The sequence below is a fragment of the Scyliorhinus torazame genome, chromosome 14 (genome assembly GCF_047496885.1).
Source record: "Scyliorhinus torazame isolate Kashiwa2021f chromosome 14, sScyTor2.1, whole genome shotgun sequence".
NCBI lineage: Eukaryota > Metazoa > Chordata > Chondrichthyes > Carcharhiniformes > Scyliorhinidae > Scyliorhinus > Scyliorhinus torazame.
In genome coordinates, this window is record NC_092720.1 from 173,924,865 (window position 1) to 173,941,964 (window position 17,100).

The window sequence follows — 17,100 nt, forward strand, 5'->3', positions numbered from 1 at the left end:
GTTTTCTCCATTGCCAACAGTCATTATTTCCCAAAATTCTGCCCGCTCTTCCTCATTGCATCATGACTAGATGTGAGGAAATTCATTTATATGGAGGGACTAGAGACCAAGATTATTCTACGCATACACAGAAGGTTCAGTGGGTATTTGGTTGAGACACTTGAACATTTTGGGGGAATGGCCAAAGAAGATGATGCAGCAAATTGAGAGAGACTGTTTTCACTTCCAAACAGACAAGAACCTGAGGAGTATGCTTGGTGATAATAGTTAAAATAAAAAGCCGGGAGCTGAAGCGATTCTCGTATTCACAACCTTTTGAATCCTGGAGCATCAAACAGGAGCAGAAGCATGCACTCAGCTGTGAACCCGTTTTAAAGAGTGCTTTACACAGAGAATTCCTTGGTCATCAAATGTTTGGAATCTATCATGGCCCACACTATATGACTCTCTAATTACAAGTTTAGTAAATACACAGTTTGGGTTCCTTAACCTTGGTTCCATAATATTGTTCCTGCAAAAAGGATATAAACACTTTAACAAAGGCTCATAAAAATAACAATGCAATCGCTATAATATATATAACCCATCACAATTTCGAAATTCATCCCAACAGATGGTATTTGGACGTTCTCCCGGTGTCTGAATCGGGTTTCCCCGCCTGCTGGAGATCCCGCCCATAGTCCAAAGATATGAAGGTTCGGTGGATTGGCCAAGCTAAAGTGTGCCAGATTGTCTGTAGATTAGAAGTTTCGCTGGATTGGCCATGAACAACGTGCCGGGTGACGGCTATTCTACCGAGGAGCTTGGTCAAGTCGACCCCTGCTGATTTTTAAAAAACCATTTCATCCTGTTTCCCTTTCCTCTCATTCCTGAATATTGTCAGTGCAAACAAACTCTCTCTCTATTTCTACGATTGAACTTCTCCGCCCGCAAACCTGTTCCACTTTGCAGCGTCTCTCATTCGCTGTCTCACCCTCTTTGATCCGAAGAGAAAAATCTAAGCTCCTTTCATCCCACTGTTCCTATTGGGTGAATGTCTCTCTATGGTAATACAATTAATATTGATTAACTCCTTGGATGTGAACTGATTGTTTAAAATCAGAATGACAGCATTTGCCGTGTTTAATACTGGAACCGGAGGAAATAAATCAAATCAATGTGGCATGAAATCTAAAAAGCACCAAAGTGGGTGATTCAATCCCACAGAGGGACAAAGCATAGAAAACACTGCATCCGGGGGTGGGATAACACTTCGTCTCTGGGTGGGATCGAACTATCAACTTTTCGGTTAATAGCCGAACGCGCTAACCGATTGCGCCACAGAGACGTCAAACACTTACGTTTTTCGAATATACAAGCCAAATTATGATGGAAAGAGTCTCATCTTGTCCACATCGCAACAGCAAATTCTTGCTGAGGTACCAATCTGGAACAAAACCACAAAAGGCTGGGCAACCTCAGCAGGTCTGACAGCATCTGCGGAGAGAAGCCAGGGTGACTTTCTTATAAATGTTTCCAAGACTTTTCCCACGACAGAAGTATGGCTCACTGGTCTATAGTTACCGGGGTAATCTCTACTCCCCTTTTTTAACAAGCGGACAACATTTGCTAACCTCCAATCTTCTGGCACTATTCCTATAGACAATGATGACATAAAGGTCAAAGCCAAAGGCTCAGCAATTTCCTTCCTCGCTTCCCGAGAATCCTAGGATAAATCCCATCTGGCCCCGGGGACTTATCTATTTTCAAACTTTCCAGAATTGTTACCACCTCCTCTTATGAACTTCAAGCCCTTCTTGTCTCGTAGCCTAATTATTCTCCGCGACAACATTGTCTTTTTCGTGCGTGAATACTGATGGGAAATAGTCATTTAGCATCTCTTCTATCTCCTCAGACTCCACACACAACTTACACTACTGTCCGTAACTGGCCCTACTCTTACACTAGTCATTATTTTATTCCTGACATATCGATAGAAAGCTTTAGGGTTATCCTTGATCCTACCTGCCAAAGGCTTCTCATGTCCCCTCCTGGCTCTCCTTACCTCTCCCTTTAGGTCCTTCCTCGCTAACTTGTAACTCTCGAGCGCACTAACTGAACCTTCACGTATCATCGTTATGTAAGCCTGCTTCTTCCTCTTGACAAGTGATTCAACTACTTTAGTAAACCACGGTCCCTTCGCTCGGCCACGTCCTCCCTGCCTGACAGTTACATACTTATCAAGGACACGCTGTAGCTGTTCCTTGAACAAGCTCCACATTTCAATTGTGCCCATCCCCTGCAGATTACCTCCCCATCCGATGCATCCTAGGTCTTGTCTCATCTCATCATAATTGCCTTTCCCCCAGCTATAACTCTTGCCTTGCGGAATTTACCGCACTTTCCATCTCTAAAGTAAACGTAATGGAATTGTGGCCACTATCACCAAAGTGCTCACCTACCTCCAAATCCCTCACCTGTCCTGGTTCATTTCCCAGTACCAAATCCAAAATGGCCTCGCCTCTCTTTGGCCTATCTCCGTACTGTGTCAGGAAAACCTCCTGCACACATTGGACATGTTTGATGATGATAGTTAAAATATAAAACCGGGAGCTGAGGTGATTCTCGTATCCTCAACAATTTGAATTCTGGAGCATCAAACAGGAGCAGAAGCATGCACTCAGCTGTGAATTCGTTTTAAAGAGTCCTTTACACAAAGAATTCCTCATCCGTTCATTTGGGAAAAACACATCGACTTATCACTGCTGTGACTCGGATTCGAACGGAGGTTGCTGCGGTCACAACGCAGAGTACTAACCACTAGACCATCACGGCGCCACACGTTACCGCCGAGGAACCCTGTGACTGCTGATGCACTTGATCATCAACTGTTTGGAATCTATCATGGCCAACACTTTATGACTCTCTCATTACAACTTTCGTAGATACACAGTTTGGATGCATCAACACTGGTTCCAGAATAATGTTCCTGCAACAAGGTTATATACATTTTAACCCACGCTGATGAGAATAAAAATGCAACCGCTATAATAGATAATCCATCGCAATTTCGATATTCATCCAAAACAGATGGTATTTGGACGTTCTCCCGGTGTCTGCATCGGTTTTCTCCACCTGCTCGAGCTCCCTCCCACAGTCCAAAGATGTGATGGTTCGGTGGATTGGCCATAGATTAGCAATTTCGCTGGATTGACCATGCCGGGTGACGGGTATTCTACAGAGGAGCTTGGTCACGTCGACCGCTGCTGATTTTTAAAGAAGCATTTCACCCTGTATCCCTTTCCTCTCATTCCTGAATATTGTCAGTGCAAACAAACTCTCTCTCTATTTCAACGATTGAACTTCTCCGCCCGCATACCTGTTGCACTTTGGAGCGTCTTTCATTCGCCGTGTCACCCTCTTTGACCCAAAGAGAAAAATCTATTCCCCTTTCGTCCCATTGTTGCTGTTGGGGTGAATGTCGCTCTATGGTAATTCAAATTAATATTGATTCACTCTTTGGATGTGAACTGACTGTTTAAAATCAGAATGACAGCATTTGGCGTGTTTAATATTGGAAACGAAGGAAAGATATCAAATTAATGTGGCATGAAATGTAAAAAGCACCAAGGTGGGTGCTTCGATCCCACAGAGGGACAATGCATTAAAAACACTTCATACAGGGGTGGGAGAACACTTCGTCTCTGGGTGGGATCGAACCACCAATCTTTCGGTTTACAGCCGAACGCGCTACCCGATTGCGCCACAGAGACGGCAAATGCCGCTTTTACTCGAATAAACAAGCCAAATTTGGTGGAAACAGTCTCACCTTGTTCACATTGTAACAGCAAATTCTTGCTGATGTACCAATCTGGAACAAAAACACAAAGGTCTGGGCAATCTCAGCAGGAGTTACAGCATCAGTGGAGAGAGTACGGAGTCTGTGTTTCAAGCCAGGGTGACTTTGTGTCACAGAACGAAGACGACACCATTATCCGTAGCCCTGTCAATAACGCTCCTCCAGCCTTCTACATTCGAACCATTGTTGTATTTTCTGCCCCCAGATATTCGTAATGAAACTGAAATGAAACTGTCATTTCTGATGTGCAGTAAGGACAGTTTTCTTAGTTTCTAAACGTCAGTTAATTTCTCGAATCATTCTAAACAATGGAAATGTGTCTTGTCTGTCGCTGATCAGTGGGGCAGCGTCCTTCGTTCTCCCAGGATTCTGTTTCTCGAAGTATTTCCCAACATGAAATGAAAAATGAAATGAAATGAAAATCGTTTATTGTCACAAGTAGGCTTCAAATTAAGCTACTGTGAAAAGCCCCTAGTCGCCACATCCGGCGCCGGTTCGGAGAGGATGTTACGGGAAGATACATTACTGTTACATTCACAAGATGGGTGCATGATTTTCGTGTGTCGCTTCGTTTCCATTTTCTCCACTGTCAACTGGTTCTATTTCCCAAAATTTGGCCCACTCATCCTCCTTGCATTCCGACCAGATGCCAGAAATACACACATCCCTAGAGCATCTCGAAAACAAGGACTACTACATCAGACTCCTATTTATTGACTACAGCTCCGCCTTCAACACCATAATCCCAGCCAAGCTCATATCAAAGCTCCGAAACCTAGGACTCGGCTCCCCACTCTGCAAAAGGCTGGGCAATCTCAGCAGGTCTGACAGCATCAGTGGAGAGAGAACGGAGTCTGTGTTTCAAGCCAGGGCGACTTTGTGTCACAGAGCGAAGGCGACACCATTATCCGTAGCCCTGTCAATAACGCTCCTCCAGCCTTCTACATTCGAGCCATTGGTGTATTTTCTGCCTCCAGATATTCGCAATGAAACTAAAATGAAACTGTATTTTCTGATGGGCAGTAAGGACAGTTTTCTTAGTTTGTAAATGTCAGTTAATTTCTCGAATCATTCTAAACAATGGAAATGTGTCTTGACTGTCGCTGATCAGTGGGGCAGCGTTCTTCGTTCTCCCCGGATTCTGTTTCTCGAAGTATTTCCCAACATTCACAAGATGTTCGCATGATTTTCGTGCGTCGCTTCATTTCCGTTTTCTCCACTGCCAATTGGCTCTATTTGCCCAAAATCAGCCCACTCCTCCTCATTGCATCATGACCAGATGTCAAGAAATTAATTTATTTGGAGAGGCTATTGAGACCAAGATTATTCTCCGCGTATACAGAAGGGTCAGTGGGTATTTGCCCCCTCTCATTCGCCGTCTCACCCTCTTTGATCCAAAGAGAAAAGTCTAGGCCCCTTTGGTCCGAATGTTGCTATTGGGGCGAATGTCTCTCTCTGGTAAGTCAAATTAATATTGATTGACTCTTTGGATGTGAACTGACTGTTTAAACTAAGAATGACAGCATTTGCCGTGTTTAATATTGGAACCAGAGGAAATAAATCAAATCTATGAAGCATGAAATGTAAAAAGCACCAAGGTGGGTGGATTCGATCCCACAGACGGACGAAGTACAAAAAACACTTCATCCGGGGGTGGGATAAAGCTTCGTCGGTGGGCGGGAGCGAAGCACCAACTTTTCGGTTAACAGCCGACCGCGCTAACCGATTGTGCCAGAGAGGCGACAAATGCTGCTTCGGCGCTCATACCCAAGCTAAATTATAATGGAAACAATTCATCTTGTCCATATCGTGCCAGGAAATCCTTGCTGATGCACCAATCTGCCACAAAAACACAAAAGGTTGGGCAATCACAGCAGGCCTGACAGCATCTGTGCAGACAGAATGGGGTCTGTGCTTCATGCCAGGGTGACTTTGTGTCGCAGAACGAAGACTACATCATTATCCGTAACCCTGTCAATAACAGGCTTCCAGTTTCTACATTCGAGCCATTGTTGTATTTTCTGCCTCCAGATATTCACAATGAAACTAAAATGAAACTGTCTTTTCTGATGTGCAGTAAGGACAGTTTTCTCAGTTTCTAAGTACCAGTTAATCATTCTAAATAAGGAAATGTGTCTTGACTGTCGCTGATCAGTCGGGCAGCCTGCTTCGTTCTCCCCGGATTCTGTTTGTCGAAGTGTTACCCAAAATTCACGAAACTGGTGCTTGGTTTTTGTGTGTCGCTTCGTTTCCGCTTTCTCCACTGCCAACTGGCTCTATTTCCCAAAATTTGGCCCACTCATCCTCCTTGCATTACGACCAGATGCCAGGAATACACACATCCCGAGAGCATCTCGAAAACAAGGACTACTACATCAGACTCCTATTTATTGACTACAGCTCCGCCTTCAACACCATAATCCCAGCCAAGCTCATATCAAAGCTCCAAAACCTAGGACTTGCTCCCCACTCTGCAACTGGATCCTCGATGTTCTGTCCAACAGACCATAATCAGTAAGTGTGAACAACAACATCTCCTCCACAATAATTCTCAACAACGGGACCCCGCAAGGCTGCGTACTTAGCCCCCTACTCTACTCACCGTACGCACACGACTGCGTGGCAAAACTTGGTTCCAACTCTATCTACAAGTTTCCTGACGATACGACCATAGTGGCCAGGATCTCGAACAACGACGAGTCAGAATACAGGCGGGAGACAGAGAACCTAGTGGAGTGGTATAGCGACAACAAACTCTCCCTCAATGCCAGCAAAACTAAAGAGCTAGTCATTGACTTCAGCAATCAAAGTAATGTACACACAGCTGCAAGCATCACCGGGGCCGAAGTGGAGATGGATAGAAGTTTCAAATTCCTAGGGGTGCACATCTCCAAAAACCTGTCCTGGACCACCCACATCGACGCTACTACCAAGAAAGCACAACAGCGCCTAGACTTACTCAGGAAACGAAGGAAATTTGGCATGTCCACATAAACCCTTATCAACGTTTTACAGATGCACCATAGAAAGCATCCTATCATCATCATAGAATTTACAGTGCAGAAGGAGGCTATTCGGCCCATCGAGTCTGCACCAACTCTTGGAAAGAGCACCCTACCCAAGGTCAACACCTCCACCCTATCCCCATAACCCATAAATCCCACCCAACACTAAGGGCAATTTTGGACACTAAGGACGATTTATTATGGCCAATCCACCTAACCTGCACATCTTTGGACTGTGGGAGGAAACCGGAGCACCCGGAGGAAACCCACGCACACACGGGGAGGATGTGCAGACTCCGCACAGACAGTGACCCAAGCCGGAATTGAACCTGGGACCCTGGAGCTGTGAAGCAATTGTGCTATCCACAATGCTACCGTGCTGCCCACTAATCGGGCTGCATCACAGCCTGTTATGGCAACGGCTCGGTCCCGGACCGCAAGAAACCTCGGAGAGTCGTAAACATTGCCCAGTCCATCACAGAAACCTGCCTCCCAACCACTGATTCCATCTACACCTCCCGCTGCCTGGGGAAAGCGGGCAGCATAATCAACGAACCCTCCCACCCGGCGTACTCACTCTTCCAACTTCTTCCATCGGGCAGGAGACACAGAAGTCCAAGAACACGCACGAACAGACTCAAAAGCAGCTTCTTTCCCACTGTCACCAGACTCCTAAATGACACTCTTATGGACTGATCTTATTAACATTTAACCATGTGTGCTTCATCCGATGCCAGTCCTTATGTAGTTCCATTGTATATGTGGCGTTGCCCTATTATGTATTTTCTTTTGTTCCATTTTCTTCCCATGGACTTAATGATCTATTGAGCTGCTCACAGAAAAATGCTTTTCACTGTAACTCGGTACACGTGACAATAAACAAATCCAATCCAATTCTTATATATGGAGAGACTATCGTGACCAAGATTATTCGCCGCGTTCCAGAAGATTCAGTGTGGATTTGGTTGAGACACAGGAACATTTTGGGAGGATGACCGAAGAAGATGATGCAGCAAATTGAGAGAGACTGTTTTCACTTCCAAACAGACAAGAACCTGAGGAGTATGCTTGATGCTAAAAGTTAAAATAAAAAAACAGGGAGCCGAAGTGATTCTCGTCTTCACAACCGTTTGAATTCTGGAGCATCAAACAGGAGCAGAAGCATGCACTCAGCTGTGAACCCGTTTTAAAGAGTCCTTCATGAAGAGAATTCCTCATCCGTTCATTTGGGAAAAACACATCAACGTATCACTGTCGTGACTCGGATTCGAACCGAGGTTACTGGGACCACAGCGCAGAGTACTAACCAACACACGATCACGGCGCCGCACCATACCGCCGAGGCAAGCTATAACTGTCGATGCAATTGATCATCAACTGTTTGGAACCTATCATGGCCCATACTTTATGACTCTCGAATTACAACTTAAATAGATACACAGTTTGGATACCTTAACTTTGTTTCCATAATAATTTTCCTGCAAAAAGGATATATACGCTTTAACACAGGCTCCTAAAAATAACAATACAATCGCTATAATATATAAACCATCACAATTTCGATATTCATCCGAAACAGATGGTATTTGGACGTTCATCCGGTGTCTGCAACGGTTTTCTCCGGCTGCTCGAGGTCCTTCGCACAGTCCAAAGATTCGGTATATTGGCCATGCTAAAGTGTGCCAGTTTGTCCAGAGGTTAGCAGTTTCGCTGGATTGACCATGATCAACGTGCCGAGTGACGGGTATTATATATAGGAGCTTGGTCACGTCGATCACTGCTGGTTTTAAAAAAACCATTTCATCCTGTATCCCTTTCCTCTCATTCCTGAATATTGCCAGTGCAAACAAACACTCTCTCTATTTATACGATTGACCTTCTCCGCCCACATACCAGTTGCACTTTGGAGCGCCTCTCATTCGCCGTCTCACACTCTTTGATCCAAAGAGAAAAATCTAGCCCCCTTTCGTTCCACTGTTGCTGTCAGGGTGAATGTCTCTCTCTGGTAGTTCAAATTAATATTGATTAACTCTTTGGATGTCAACTGACTGTTTAAAATCAGAATGACAGCATTTGGCGTGTTTAATATTGGAACCGGAGAAAATAAATCAAATCAATGCGGCATGAAATATAAGAAGCCCCAAGGTGGTGATTCGATCCCACAGAGGGACGAAGTATAAAAAGCACTTCATTCAGTGTTGGGATAACGCTTTGTCTCCGGGTGGAATCGAACCACAACGCTCTCGATTAACAGCCGAACGCGGTAACCGATTGCTCCACAGAGACATAACTACGGTCAATGCTCGAATAAACATGCCAAATTATGATGGAAACAATCTCACCTTGCCCACGTCATAACAGCATATTATTGCCGATGCACCAATCTGGAACGAAAACACAAAAGACTGGGCAGTCTCAGCACGTCTGACAGCATCTGTCGTGACAGGACGGGGTCTCTATTTCAAGCCAGGATGACTTTGTGTCACAGAACAAAGACTACACCATTATCCGTAGCCCTGTCAATAACGCGCCTACAGCCTTCTACATTCGAGCCATTGTTGTATTTCTGCTTCCAAATATTTGCAATGAAACTATAATTAAACTGTATTTTCTGATGTGCAGTAAAGACAGTTTTCTCAGTTTCTAAATATCAGTTAATTTCTCGAATCATTCGCATCAAAGGAAATGGGTCTTGACTGTCGCTGATCAGTCGGGCAGCGCCCTTCGTTCTCCCCGGCTTCTGTTCCTCGAAGTGTTTCCCAACATTCACAAAACTGGTGCTGGATTTTCGTGTGTCGCTTCGTTTCCGTTTTATCCACTGTCAAGTGGCTCTATTTCCCAACATTCTGCCCACTCCTCCTCTTTGTATCATGACCAGATGTCAGGAAATTCATTTATATGGAGAGACTATCATAGATTATCATAGAATTTACAGTGCAGAAGGAGGCCATTTGGCCCATCGAGTCTGCATCGGCTCTTGGAAAGAGCACCCTACCCAAGGTCAACACCTCCACCCTATCCCCACAACCCAGTAACCCCACCCAACACTAAGGGAAATTTTGGACACTAAGGACAATTTATCATGGCCAATCCACCTAACCTGCACATCTTTGGACTGTGGGAGGAAACCGGAGCACCCGGAGGAAACCCACGCACACACTGGGAGGATGTGCAGACTCCACACAGGCAGTGACCCAAGCCGGAATCGAACCAGGGAATATGGAGCTGTGAAGCAATTGTGCTATCCACAATGCTACCGTGCTGCACCCTATCGTGCCGCCCTATCAAGACCAGGATTATCCTCCGCTTGTACAGAAGGTTCAGTGGGTCTTTGGTTGAGACACTTGAACTTTTTGTGTGAATGGCCGAAGAAGCTGATGCAGCACATTGAGCGAGACTGTGTTCAATTCCAAAAAGACAAGAACCTGAGGAGTATGCTTGATGATAATAGATAAAATATAATACCGGGAACTGAGGAGATTCCCGTTTTCACAAACGTTTGCATTCAGGAGCCTGAAACACGAGCAGGAGCATGCACTCAGCTGTGAACCCGTTTTAAAGAGTCCTTTACACAGAGAATTTCTCATCCGTTCACTTGGGATAAACACATCAACTTGTCGCTGCCGAGTCTCGGATTCGAATCGAGATTGCTGCAGCCACAACGCAGACTACTAACCACGAGACGATCACGGCACCAGACGTCACCGCCGAGGCACATCTCTAACTGTCGATGTACTTGGTCATCAACTGTTTGGAATCCAGCATGACCCACAGTTTATGACCCCCTAATTACAACTTTAGCAGATACGCTAGTTTGGATGCCTTATCCTTCGGTTCATAATAATATTCCTGCAACAAGGATATATACACTTTAACTCAGGCTCATAAAAATAACAATGCAGCCGTTATAATATATAAAACATAACAATTTCGATATTCATCCCAAACATACTGGGCGCGATTCTCCACTCCCACGCCGGTTGGGAGAATTGCCTGGGCCGCCAAAATGTCCGGGGACGCTGGTCCGACGCCTTCCCGCGATTCTCCCAAGCGGCGGGAACGGCCCGGTCGAGTTTCGCGGGGCGCAGGCCGGAGAATCGCCGGAGACACCGAAAATGGCGATTCTCCGGCACCCCCGCGATTCTGAGGCCCGGATGGGCCGAGCGGCCAGGCCAAAACGGCGGGTTCCACCCGGCGCCGTCCACTCCTGGTCGCTACAGTCGTGGGCGGTGTGTGAACGCTGGGGCGGCGGCCTGTGGGGGGGCGAGGGCGGATCCTGCACCGGGGGGTACCTTAAATGTGGGGTGGCCCGCGATCGGTGCCCACCGATCGTCGGGCCGTCCTCTCTGAAGGAGGACCTCCTTCCTTCCACCACCCCGCAAGATCCGTCCCCCATCTTCTTGCGGGGCGGATTTGGACAGGACGGCAAACACGCATGCGCGGGTTGGTTCCGGTTATGCGATGCCAGCCACGTCATCTATTCGGTGCCGCCTTTACACGGGCGACAAGGCCTGGCGCATGTAGATGACGCGGCCTCGATACGGGCCCATTGTCAGGGCCTGAATTGGCCGGGACCGGGGCCATTCCGCTCCATCGTGAACCTCGACGGCGTTCACGACGGCGCGGCCACTTCGGCGTGGCGGTGGAGAATCCCGCCCACGGCATTTGGACGTTTTCCCAGTGTCTGTATGGGTTTTCTCCGCCTGCTCGAGGTCTCGCCCACAGTCCAAATATGTGAAGAGTCAGTGGATTGGCCATGCTAAAGTGTGCCAGATTGTCCATAGATTGGCAGTTTCGCTGGATTGGCCATGATCAACGTGCCGTGTTACAGGTATTCTTCGGAGGAACTTGGTCCCGTCGGCACCTGACTATTTATTTAAAAACATTTCATCCTGTATCACTTTAATCTCATTGGTGAGTATTGTCAGTGCAAAAAAACTCGCTCTCTATTTCCACGATTGTGCTTCTCCGCCCACATGCCAGTTACAGTTTGGACCATCTCTCCTTCGCCGTCTCACCCTCTTTGATCCAAAGAGAAAAATCTTGGCCCCTTTCGTTCCACTGTTGTTATTAGGGTGAATGTCTCTCTCTGGTAGTTCAAATTAATATTGATTAACTCTTTGGATGTGAACTGACTGTTCAGAATGACAGCATTTGCCGTGTTTAATATTGGAACCGCAGAAAAGAAATCAAATCAATGTGGCATGAAATATAAAAAGCACCCATGTGGTGCTCGATCCCACAGACGGACGAAGTATAAAAAACACTCCATCAGTGGATGGGATAACACATCGCCTCCGGGTGGGATCGATCCGCCAACTCTTCGGTTAACAACCGAACTCTCTAACCGATTGCGCCACAGAGACGACAAATGCTGCTTTTTCTCTAATAAGCAAGTCAAACTATGATGGAAACAGTCTTGTCCACATCGTAACAGCAAATTCTTGTTAATGCACCAATCTGGAACAAAAACACAATAGGCTGAGCAATATCAGCAGGTCTGACAGCATCTGTGGAGAGAGAACTGAGTCTCTGTTTCAAGCCAGGGTGACTGTGTCACAGAACGAAGAGCACACCATTATCCCTCGCCCTCTCAATAACGCGCCTCCAACCTTTTTACATTCGAGCAAGTGATGTATTTTCCGCTTCCAGATATTCGCAATGAAACTATAATTAAACTGTATTTTCTGATGTGCAGTAAAGGCCGTTTTCTTACTTTCTAAATATCAGTTAATTTCTCGAATCATTCCAATCAAAGGAAATGGATCTTGACTGTCGCTGATCAGTCGGGCAGCGTCCATCGTTCTCCCCAGATTCTGTTTCTCGAAGTGTTTCCCAACATTCACAAAACTGGTGGTGATGTTCGTGTGTCGCTTCGTTTCCGTTTTCTCCATTGCGAACTGGCATTATTTCCCCAAATTCTGCCCGCTCCACATCATTGCACCATGACCAAATGTAAGGAAATTCATTTATATGGAGGGACTATTGAGACCAACGTTATTCTCCGCGTTCCAGAAGATTCAGTGGGTATTTGGTTGAGACACTTGAACATTTTGGGTGAATGGCCAAAGAAGCTGATGCAACAAATTCAGAGAGTTATTTTTCACTTCCAAACAGACAAGAACCTGAGGAGTATGCTTGATGATAATAGTCAAACAAAAAAACCGGGAGCTAAGAGATTCTCGTATTCACAACCGTTTGAACGCTGGAGCATCAAACAGAAGCAGAAGCATGCATTCAGCTGTGAACCCGTTTTAAAGATTCCTTCATACAGAAAATTCCTCATCGGTTCATTTGGGAAAAACACATCAACTTATCGCTGCCGTGACTCGGATTCGAACCGAGATTACTGGGGCCACAACGCAAAGCACTGACCACTATACGATCACGGCGCCGGATGTTACCGCCGAAGCAATCTGCAACTGTCGATGTACTTGGTCATCAACTGTTTGGAATCTATCGTGGCCCACACTTTTTGACTCCCTAATTACAACTTTATTAGATACAGTTAGGATGCCTTAACTTTGTTTCCATAATAATTTTCCTACAAAAAGGATATATACGCTTTAACACAGGCTCCTAAAAATAACAATGCAATCGCTATAATATATAAACCATCACAATTTCGATATTCATCCGAAACAGATGGTATTTGGATGTTCTCCCGGTGTCTGCATCGGTTTTCTCCGCCTGCTCGAGGTCCCTCCCCCAGTCCAAACAATTGAAGGTTCGGTGGATTGGCAATGCTAAAGTGTACCAGATTGTCCATAGATTATCAGTTTAGCTGGACTGGTCATGATCAACGTGCCGGGTTACGGGTATTCTACGGAGGAACTTGGTCGCGTCGTCCGCTGCTGATTTCTTGAATCCATTTCACCCTGTACCCTTTCCTCGCATTCCTGAATATTGTCAGGGCAAACAAACTCTCTCTATTTCCACGATTGAACTTCTCCGCCCACATACCAGTTGCACTTTGGAGCGCCTCTCTTTCGCCGTCTCCCCCTCTTTGATCCAAAGAGAAAAATCAAGGCCCTTGGCGTCTCACTGTGGCTGTTGGGGTGAATGTCTCTCTATCGTAGTTCAGATTAATATTTCTTAACTCTTTGGGTGTGAACTGACTTTTTGAAATTCTAATGACAGCATTTGGCGTGTTTAATATTGGAACCGGAGGAAAGAAATCAAATCAATGTGGCATTAAATGTAAAAAGCACCAAGGTGGGTGGATTCGATCCCACAGAGGGACGACGCACAAAAAACACTCACCGGGGGTGGGATAACACTTCATCTCTTTGTGGGATCGAATCACCAACCTTTTGGTTAATAGCCGAACGCACTAAGCGATTGCGCCACAGAGACGACAACTGCTGCTTTTTTCCCGAATTAACATGCCAAATTATGATGGAAACAATCTCATCTTGTCCCCATCATAATAGCAAATAAATGTCGATGCACCAATCTTGAACAAAAATACAATTGGCTGGGCTATTTCAGCTATTCTGACAGCATTTGTGGAGAGGGAACGGCGTCTGTGTTTCAAGCCCGGGTGACTGTGTCACAGAACGAAGACTACACCATTATCCGTCGACCTCTCAATGACGTGCCGCCAGCCTTCTACATTCGTGCCATTGTTGCATTTTCTGCTTCCAAATATTCGCATGAAACTAATATTAAACTGTATTTTCTTATGTGCAGTCAGGACAGTTTTCTTAGTTACTAAATATCAGTTCATTTCTCGAATCATTCTAAACAAGGGAAATGTGGCTTGACTGCCTCTGATCAGTCGGACAGTGCCCTTCGTTCTCCCCGGATTCTGTTTCTCGAAGTTTTTCCGCACATTCACAAAATAGTGCTTAATTTTCGTGTGTCGCTTCGTTTCCGTTTTCGCCACTACCAAGTGGCTCTATTCACCAACATTCTGCCCACACCTCCTCATTGCTTCATGACCAGATGTCAGAAAATTCATTTATATGGAGAGACTATCGATAGCAAGATTATCCTCCGCGTACAAAGCAGGTTCAGTGGGTATTTGGTTGAGACACTTGAAATTTTTGGGTGAATGGCCGAAGAAGATGATGCAGCAAATTGGGCGAAACTGTTTTCACTTCCAAAAAGACAAGAACCGGTGTATTATGATTGATGAGTCTAGTTAAACTATGAAACCGGGAACTGAGGGGAATTATCGTATTCACAACCGCTTCAATTCTGGAGCATCAAACAGGAGCAGAAGCATGCACTCAGCTGTGCACCCGTTTTAAATAGTGCTTTACACAGAGAATTCCTCATCCATTCATTTGGGATAAAACCCATCAACTTATCGCTGCCTTAATTCGGATTGGAACCGAGGTTGCGGCGGCCACAAGGCAGAGTACTAACCACTATACGATCACGGCACCACACGTTTCCGCGGAGGCAAACGGTAACTGTCGACGTACTTGGGCATTAACTGTTTCAAATCTATCATGGCCCTCAGTTTATGACTCTCTAATTACAACTTTAGTAGATATACAGTTTGGATGCCGTAACCTTGGTTCCATAATAATGTTCTTGCAACAAGGATATATACACTTTAACTCAGGCTCCTAAAAATAACAATGCAACCGCTATAATACATAATACATAACAGTTTCGATATTCATCGCAAACATATGGCATTTGGACGTTCTCCCGGTGTCTGCATCGGTTTTCCCTCCTGCTCGAGGTCCCTCCCATAGTCCAAATATGTGAAGGTTCGGTGGATTAGACATGCTAAAGTGTGCCAGATAGTCCATAGATTAGCAGTTTCGCAGGATTGGCCATGATCAACGTGCCGGGTTAGGGGTATTGTACGGAAGAACTTGCTCACGTCGACCCACGCTGATTTTTTGAAACCATTAACCCGGTATCCCTTTCCTCTCATTCCTGACTATTGTCAGTGCAAACAAACTCTTTCTCTATTTCCACGATTGAACTTCTCCGCCCAGATACCAGTTGCACTTTGGAGCGCCTCTCATTCGCCGGCTCACTCTCTTTGTCCAAAGAGAAAAATCCAGGTCCCTTTCGGCCCCCTGTTGCTGTTGAGGTGAATGTCTATCTATAGTAGGTAAAATTAATATTGACTAAATCTTTAGATGTGAACTGACTGTTTAAAATCAGAATGACAGCATTTGGCGTGTTTAATATTGGAACCGGAGGAAAGAAATCAAATCAATGTGGCATAGAATATAAAAAGCAGCAAGGTGGGTGATTATATCCCACAGAGGGACGAAGTGTAGAAAATACTTCATCCGCGATTGGAAAACACTTCGGATTTGGGTGGGATAGAACCACAAAACTTCCGGTTAACAGTCGAACGCGCTAACTGATTGTGCCACAGAGACGACAAACTCTGTCTTTGCTTGAATTAACATACTAAATTATGATGGAAACAATTCCCCGCATCATAACATAAATAATTGCCGATGCACCAATTTTGAAAAAAATATAAAAGGCTGTGCAATTTCAGCAGGTCTGACAGCATCTGTGGGGAGGGAACCGGAGTCTGTGTTTCAAGCCAGGGTGACTGTGTCGCAGAAGTTAGAGTACACCATTATCCGTAGCCCTCTCGAAGACGTGCCTCCAGCCTTCTATATTCGTGCCTTTGTTGTATTTTCTGCTTCCAGATATTCGCAATGAAACTAATAATAAACTGCATTTTCTAATGTGCTGTAAGTACTGTTTTCTTCATTTCTAAATATAAGTTCGTTTCTCGAATAATTCTAAACAAGGGAAATGTGTCTTGACTGGCTCTGATTAGTCGGGCAGTGGCCTTCGTTCTCCCCGGATTCTGTTTCTCGAAATGTTTCCCAAAATTCGCAAAATAGTGCTTGATTTTCGTGTGTGGCTTCGGTTCCGTTTTATCCACTGCCAAGTGGCTCCATTTACCAACATTCCGCCCACACCTGCTCATTGCTTCATGACCAGATGTCAGGAAATTCACTTATATGGAGAGGCTATCGAGGCCAAGTTTATTCTCCGTGTATTCTGAAGGTTCAGTGGGTATTTGGTTGAAACACTTGAAAGTTTTGGGTGAATGGCCGAAGAAGATGATGCAGCAAATTGAGCGAGACTATTTTCACTTCGACAAAGAAAAGAACCGGACTATTGTGATTGATGAGACTAGTTACAATATAAAACAGGGAGCTGAGGGAATTCTCGTATTCACAACCGTTTGAATTCTGGAGCATCAAACAGGAGCAGAAGCATGCACTCAGCTGTGAAACCGTTTTAAAGAGTCCTTTA

The 17,100-nt window shown here is 45.3% G+C and overlaps 2 non-coding genes across 2 annotated transcripts; both read right to left on the bottom strand.

The window, feature by feature from the left end:
* Positions 1–1,253: 1,253 nt before the first annotated feature.
* Positions 1,254–1,327, bottom strand: trnan-auu (transfer RNA asparagine (anticodon AUU)). Its single transcript has one exon. It is a non-coding gene; the product is annotated as a tRNA-Asn (tRNA).
* A 2,351-nt stretch (positions 1,328–3,678) lies between these two features.
* On the bottom strand, positions 3,679–3,752 carry trnay-gua (transfer RNA tyrosine (anticodon GUA)). Its single transcript has one exon. It is a non-coding gene; the product is annotated as a tRNA-Tyr (tRNA).
* Positions 3,753–17,100: the final 13,348 nt, after the last annotated feature.